Here is a 7,653-nt window from a genome sequence, read left to right as displayed (position 1 = left end):
CCGCCATGGCCATGGAAACCGCGCTGCCGCCGTCGAGCTTGTCGTCGATCCCCTCGCCCGCACCGTCCGCTGTCAGATCCGGATGGACCGGATCCATCCCTTGATGCCTCGCCATTCCTGGCCTTCACATGCCTCGTTGGTGGTTGTTGTCGCGCCACCATGCTCCTGGATCAAGCAGAGAGCTCCGGTGCCCGTTGACCCAGCCTCGCTCGGCCTTCCCGTGCCAAATCACAAGGCCCAGCGGGCCTCCTCACCCAAGCGGCCTGCCCGGCCTCCTCCCACCGAACTGGGCATGGCCCAGCTATGTGAGCAGCCCCTCCTCTCTGTTGTTCCAACATGCATCAGTTTCGGCCCAACTCTATTTTTTTCGTCAGCGAATTTATCTATTATCCAGGGAATTTCAGTTTTGCAGAATAGTCCCTCTAGTTCATGCATATCGTAACTCACAAACCGTGCATCATATGTAAAAACTTTATATATGAAAGCTGACTAGAATTTCATCTAGTTTCATAATGTCCAACTTTCATGCATGTTTAAAATGTTTAAATGTTGTTTGATTAAATTTGCTTAAATGCCATGCTAAAATGCTTTATTTCATAACTAAATAACCGCAGCTCCAAATTTAATAAACTTTATATGTACATGGGGTGGAAAAATGCCTAGTTTAACATGCTGCATTTATATTGCATGTTTAACAACTCTAAAATATGGTTTAGAGCAGAACAGTACCAAATCCATAAATTGCATATGAGGTTTTTTCGGAATTGTTGTTTGTTGTTTCCGGCTTTATTTAAACTTGCCTAGATATGCAGTTTTCATATGCTTCACCTCTTGCCATGTTTAATAATATTTAATATTCTTGGGTACATAAACGGGAGAGAACTAAATAATCAAATGTGGTGTTTCGTCAATATGCAACTCGTTGCAAATTGAGCTCCACTTAACTTGTAGCTTTGTTTGTGCACTTTGCCATGCCATGTTTCATTAAACCGGACATGCATCATACTTGGTTGTGCATCATGCCATGTTTATGTGGTGGTTGTTTACTATGTTGTTTGCTTCTTTCTGGTTGTGCTTCTTCTCGTTAGTTCCGGTTATGTTGCGACTGTGAGAATCCGTTCGGCTACGTTGGTTCATCTACTTCATGAACTCGTTCTTCTTCCTTGCGGGATCTCAGGCAAGATGACCATACCCTCGAAATCACTTATATCTTCGCTTGCTAGTTGTTCGTTCTATTGCTATGTCGCTCTACCTACCACTTGTTATATCATGCCTCCCATGTTACCATGTCAAGCCTCTAACCCACCTTCCTAGCAAACTGTTGTTTGGCTAAGTTACCATTTTTGCTCAGCCCCTCTTATAACGTTGTTAGTTGCAGGTGAAGTTGAAGTTTGTTCCATGTTGGAACATGGATATGTTGGGATGTCACAATATCTCTTATTTAATAAATGCATCTATATACTTGGTAAAGGGTAGAAGGCTCGGTCTTATGCCTGGTGTTTTGTTCCACTCTTGTCGCCTTAGTTTCCGTCATACCGATACTATGTTCCTTGATTTTGCGTTTCTTAAGTGGTTGGGTGTTATGGGAACCCCTTGACAATTTGCTTTGAATAAAACTCCTCCAGCAAGGCCCAACCTTGGTTTTACATTTGGCCCCACCACCTATTAATTTTTCCCTTGGGAGTCGCGCTCCCGAGAGTCATCTTTATTTTACCCCCCCCCCTCCCGGGTGCTAGTGCTTCTCTAAGTGTTGGTCCGAACCGAGCTACCTGCGGGGCCACCTCGGGGAAACTTGAGGGCTGGTTTTACTCGTAGCTAGTCTCATCCGGTATTGCCGTGAGAACGAGATACGTGTGACTCCTATCGGGATTGTCGGCACATCGGGCGGCTTTGCTGGTCTTGTTTTACCATTGTCGAAATGTCTTGTAACCGGGATCCAAGACTGATCGGGTCTTCCCGGGAGAAGGAATATCCTTCTTGACCGTGAGAGCTTGTGATGGGCTAAGTTGGGACACCCCTGCAGGGTATAAACTTTCGAGAGCCGTGCCCGCGGTTATGTGGCAGATGGGAATTTGTTTATGTCCGGTTGTAGAGAACTTGACACTTGACTTAATTAAAATGCATCAGCCGCATGTGTATCTGTGATGGTCTCTTTCCGGCAGAGTCCGGGAAGTGAACACGGTCTTGTGTTATGTTTGTGCGTAAGTAGCTTCAGGATCACTTCTTGATCACTTCTAACTTCTCGACCGTTGCATTGCTTCTCTTCTCGCTCTTATTTGCGTATGTTAGCCACCATATTGCTTAGTGCTTGCTGCAGCTCCACCTCACTACCTTATCCTACCCATAAGCTTAAATAGTCTTGATCTCGCGGGTGTGAGATTGCTGAGTCCTCGTGACTCACGGGTACTTCCAAACAGTTGCAGGTGCCGATGATACCAGTGAAGGTGACACAACCGAGCTCATGTGGGAGCTCGATGAAGATCTTGATCGTTGTTTTGTGTCTTTTCCGGATGATCAGTAGTGGAGTCTACTTGGGACGATCGGGGATCTGGCATTTGGGGTGTATCTTCCTTTTTATTCGGATTTGGCCGAAGTCGGTCTCTGAGTGTATTTGGATGATGTATGATTTATTTATGTATTGTGTGAAGTGACGATTGTAAGCCAACTTTTATTCCTTTCTTATTCGGTACATGGATTGTGTGAAGATTACCCCTCTTGCGACAAAACTATCATGCGGCTATGCCTCTAAGTCGTGCTCCGACACGTGGGAGATATAGCCGCATTGTGGGTGTTACACCTGGTCCGGCCGAAGCCCGGGCCGGGGCTGCTCCCGGTGAAGCCGGAGCACGTCGAGATAGCAGCCCCCGACAACGAGTCCGCTCTCAAGTGGACCAAGGAGGACTACGTCCGTGAGCAGGTCCGCCGCCAGCGTCGGGCGTATGCGGAGCTCCAGGCCCGGCGCCGCGGGCGCGAGGAGGGTGGCGTCATCGTCCTCGATAGTGATGAGGAGGACGAGGCTGGGCCGTCCAGCGCGCCAACGCGCCTCGCCGACCCTGGCCAGGCCTGCAGCAGTGACGTCGTCGGCCCAAGCCAGCCGCGCGACGATGACGGCGGCGACGGCGACTACACCCGCTTCTATAGGCTTCTCGGCATGTAGACGGCAGCGGCGGCGGCGGACGGTGGCGGCTAGGCGTAGTTCAGTCGTAGTTTGCATGTTTTCATGTTTTATGTACAAATTTGAATGAAGTTTCGCCAAGTTCATGCAAATGTCGCCAAGTTTGCATATATTTTGTACACAACATTGCCGCATCCGGGGCGACCGGTGGGCCAACGACTGGGAGCTAGGTCACCCCCACGCGCCAATCTAGCGCCGGCTTGGCTTCAGGGGGCTCTTTTTCGGCGCCCTGGGGGGCCGAACGGCTGAAGATGCTCTAAGGCAAAGACAAGTGACTTGGGTAGGAAGGGTTTGACCGGGTACCTCTTGGGCACTTAAATTGGGAAGAACTAACGCTTATTTTAGCACCACTTGATGTTTGACTATGATTACAATACATAGGATGGCTATTTAATGTGTCGTTTGATTGTCCTTCCGTCTAGGTTTCATTAGGCCCCTCTTATTTTGAGCAAAAGTTTGACCATAGATTTATAACTAATAAAATGTGAATTATATGTCACAAAAATTATGCCATGAAAAACCTTTTTCGAATACAAATTTAAAATATACATTTTGTAGCATATACTTTATACTTTTTAGTCAATATATATGGTCAAAACTTGACCCAAAATACGAGAGGAGCCAATAAACCCGGATAGAGAGAGCAGTGACTTAAAACTAAATTGGAGTAGTATGCACCTGCGAGAGCATCATATCTATACCTACTATTTTTCTTACTATTAAATGCATTAGTTTTTAAGGTAAAAGGCATTATTGCTTCTGCTCATCCGTCACCCTAATTATTCGGAGCTCCTAGTCGGCACTGCAGGCGCGGGTTAGGAGATGCGGCGCTTGCTACAGCGCGGGATGGGCCGGCCCACGAAGGGGCAACGCACAAAAAAAATACGAACACTATCCAGAAAATAGCAGCACTAAGTTCAGCACGAAACCATTAAAATCTGTTAAAACTGCTGTTACATGATTTCCTTTAAACATACTTTAAACTTCACAGCTTTCGGAAAAAGTTTCTGAACATGCAAAAATACTTTTCCCTATTCAACAAAAGTTCAATGATTCTGAAAAAAGTTCATCAATAATGAAAAATAGTTCACAAAAAATTCGAAAAAGTTCATTGAATTTAAACGTAAACTTTTGGTTCTTTGAAAAAAAGTTCATCAATCTTGAAAAAAGTTCGTTGAATTTGAAAACTAGTTCATCTAATTCGAAAAAAGTCAATGATCTTGAAAAAAACTTCATCGAAATTGATAAAAAGTTCATCGGATTGACAAAAAGTTCATCGGTTTTCAAAAAAGTTCACCGAATTTGGAAAAAAAGTTCATCGGTTTTCAAAAAAGTTCACCAATTTTGAAAAAAAAATTCATCGAATTTCAAGAAAAAAAGTTCACGTATTTGCAAACAATTCAATGAACCAGGATGAAAAAGAAAATGGAAAACGAAAAACGAAAAAAAAAGGAAAACGAAAAATGAAAAAAAAAAAAGAAAGAAAACTGGGTAAATGGGAGAATATATAACAAATGGACTATGATATTTGGCACACGTGTGCCATATAAGAAAAACTGCCACACCTTTACTTTTTTCATTTTAAAGTACCACACAATCCCTCGTCCTTTGACCTCGCCTCCTCCCAAACAACCCCGTAGGCTCGCCCGAGAAACCTGCTTCTCCCGCAGATCTCGGGCGCCCACCCCCGAGAAAACTGTCACTTCTTCACATCTACCACATGATTTCTCCTCAGGACAAAGTTACCATGATATTCGTATGCAAGTTATCAGGCCTGTGTTGCATAACTTACTGTGCTATTTACATAGAATGTACCAGGTACTATGCTTCAACAACTACACCCCTTCAAAGTTACCATTGTGTTTTGTACACAAGTTATAAGGTCTTCGATATGTAAAATATCGTGGTACTTACACATAAGTTATCAGGCTATATGTACATCAACCTCCCCCAGGTCAAAGTTACCATGGTGGATTGTACATGAGTTACCGGGTCTACAGTTCGTATATTATCATGGTACTTGCACCTAAAAATCTGGGTGTGTTTCGGTAGCTTTTTCCATAGGTCAAAAATTATCATGATGTTTTTGCGTAACCTATCACGCCTATAGCACGTGTGTCCCTCATGACACTAAACATTATGTGACTTTCCCGTGGCACGCCATGTGTTGTGTTCATCTAGGAGGCCTACGCGCAAGGCGAGTGTATGTTTTTAGCAACTTATTTTCCTTTGGTAAAAAAGTTACCATCATGTTTATATTGCAAGTTATCGGTTATGCGGTGCTTATATTATCATGTTATTTACACGAAAATTATTGGGGATGTTTTGAATAACTTTTTCCCGGGACAAAAAGTTATCATGGTGATTCTAGGTAACCTATCAAGCCCGTAGTGCTTAAAATATCATGCTATTTACACAAAATTTATCAGGGGTATGTTTCAGCAACAAATTCCGCCCCCCCCCCTCACGGGTCAAAAACTTATCATGGTGTTTAGTTATCGTAGTGCATATGTTTTCATGCTATTTACAAATAAAAATGCCAGGGGAGGGAGGTATACTACCGTGCTATTTACAAATAAAAATGCCAGGGGAGGGAGGTATACTACCGTGCTATTTACACAGAAGATACCGGAGTATCTTTACAAAAAAATCCCTACGGTCAATGTTACCATGGTGTTTCTACCTCAGCTATCAGATGTGCGCTGCGTGTATTACCATCTATTTACACATAAATTATCGGGTTTCGTTTCACATTTGTCTTCCCCAATGGTTAAAGTTACCACGATGCTTGTATCTAAATTATCAGGTCTATGGCATGAATGTTATCGTGCTATTTACAGAAATTATCGGGGGGGGGGGGCGAGTTCAACAAATTTGTTCCCAATGATCAAAGTTACCACGATGCTTGAAACAAAAAGTTTTTCAGTGCTAACATATTAAAGGCAAAAACATGTCAAAAACAGTATTTCCCTTAGCTTGTTCAACAATGAGTGTCATAGGTGAGATGGTTAGCTCCCTTTGTTGATTACTTGCAGACCAGAGATCAAATCCTAGTCCAAGCATTATTTTTGCCAAAAATCGGGAAGGTGCGTGGGGCAATAATTGACGATTACAAAAATTAGGAAGGCACGAGCGGGTGTGCCCGATAAAATCGGGGAGGGCGTGCAGGAAAGGAAAGTAATCAGGAGGTCGGTCGGGGAAAGGAAGGAGATCAGGAGGGAACTGGCGGCGCTGGATGCGTGTGGCCGTTTCACAATCTGCCACACGGTTGCCATATACATATTTTGATAACAAATAAGAGAGAAAGTTCTCATTCAATAGATCCCGCTAGGGTGGCGCGGTGGTTGCTCCACCAAAACTTGGTCAGAGGTGCGCGGGTTTGAATCGCCATAAGAGCTTCTCTTTCTTTTTGCGGAATTAAAACACAGAGAAGAAACCCTACATGGGCCGGCCCATCGCGGGAGTACTGCAGGCGCCGGTTTGCGGAAACAACTAAAACCGGCGCATGTGGCGCTAAATAGGAAATGCCCTAATTATCTCCGAACTTTAATATAACGCTGGGCCGGAGCGAGGCGAACTAGCCTGCTCGGCTAGATGGACCAACTCGAGGGGACCTCCTATTTGTCGCATTCTGCGGCAAATACACGCTGCATCGCACAGGGGGTAACAATTGGGCCGGCCCATTCAGGGTGCTGCGAGTGAGAAAAATCGCAAAAAATAAAAATTGAACGCGAACGCTAGGAATCGAACACGGGATTGTTTGCTTGCGCGACCTCGTTGCCAGCCACTGCGGTAGAACAAACATTACGACTGAAGTGCACCGGGACTCTAAAAGAAACTAAGTACAGTTTCAGATTTAACATTGTTTGACAAAATATAACGAACCAGAGAGAGGGGATCGAGAGGTAGGTGAGGGACATAGGAAGGTGTGGGGAGGAGGAAGCTCGTTTCTTCGAGAGGAAGGATTGGATGAGAGCTTAGTTGGTCACATCACGCACACCCCCATTAGCCACAGGCGGCCAGCTTTTAAACCCCCATGTGACTCACACATGCACACGCCGATGGGTCCCTTCCGCAGGATGCCAAGTCACACATGTCAAGTGGCTAGGTGTGACATTCTCTCCCCCTTAAGACTGAGTCACGTACTGAGTGCTTGCCTCGGTGTCATCCCAAATGGTTCCTGACTGAAAATGCTGACGAAGAACCTCATAATCTTCCCATGTGGTGGCGGGCGGCGAGCTGTCACCCCACTTCACCTTGAACTACACGATGGTCGCATTACCGCGCTTCATCATGCGTCGTTCCAGCAGCTGCGTTGGTGCCGCCGACGACACGGAGAGGTCTGGCACGTGTGGCAGCTCTGCATACACCGGTGTGTAATCCGGCGTGAATGGCTTGAGCTGGGAAACGTGGAAGACTGGGTGCACCTTGCTTGCTGGCGGCAGTTCAAGCTTGTACGCCATGAGGCCGATCTTCTC

This window comes from Triticum dicoccoides, chromosome 2A (genome assembly GCF_002162155.2).
Source record: "Triticum dicoccoides isolate Atlit2015 ecotype Zavitan chromosome 2A, WEW_v2.0, whole genome shotgun sequence".
Lineage (NCBI taxonomy): Eukaryota > Viridiplantae > Streptophyta > Magnoliopsida > Poales > Poaceae > Triticum > Triticum dicoccoides.
The sequence above is the reverse complement of the archived record's forward strand: the minus strand, read 5'-3'. Positions refer to the sequence as shown.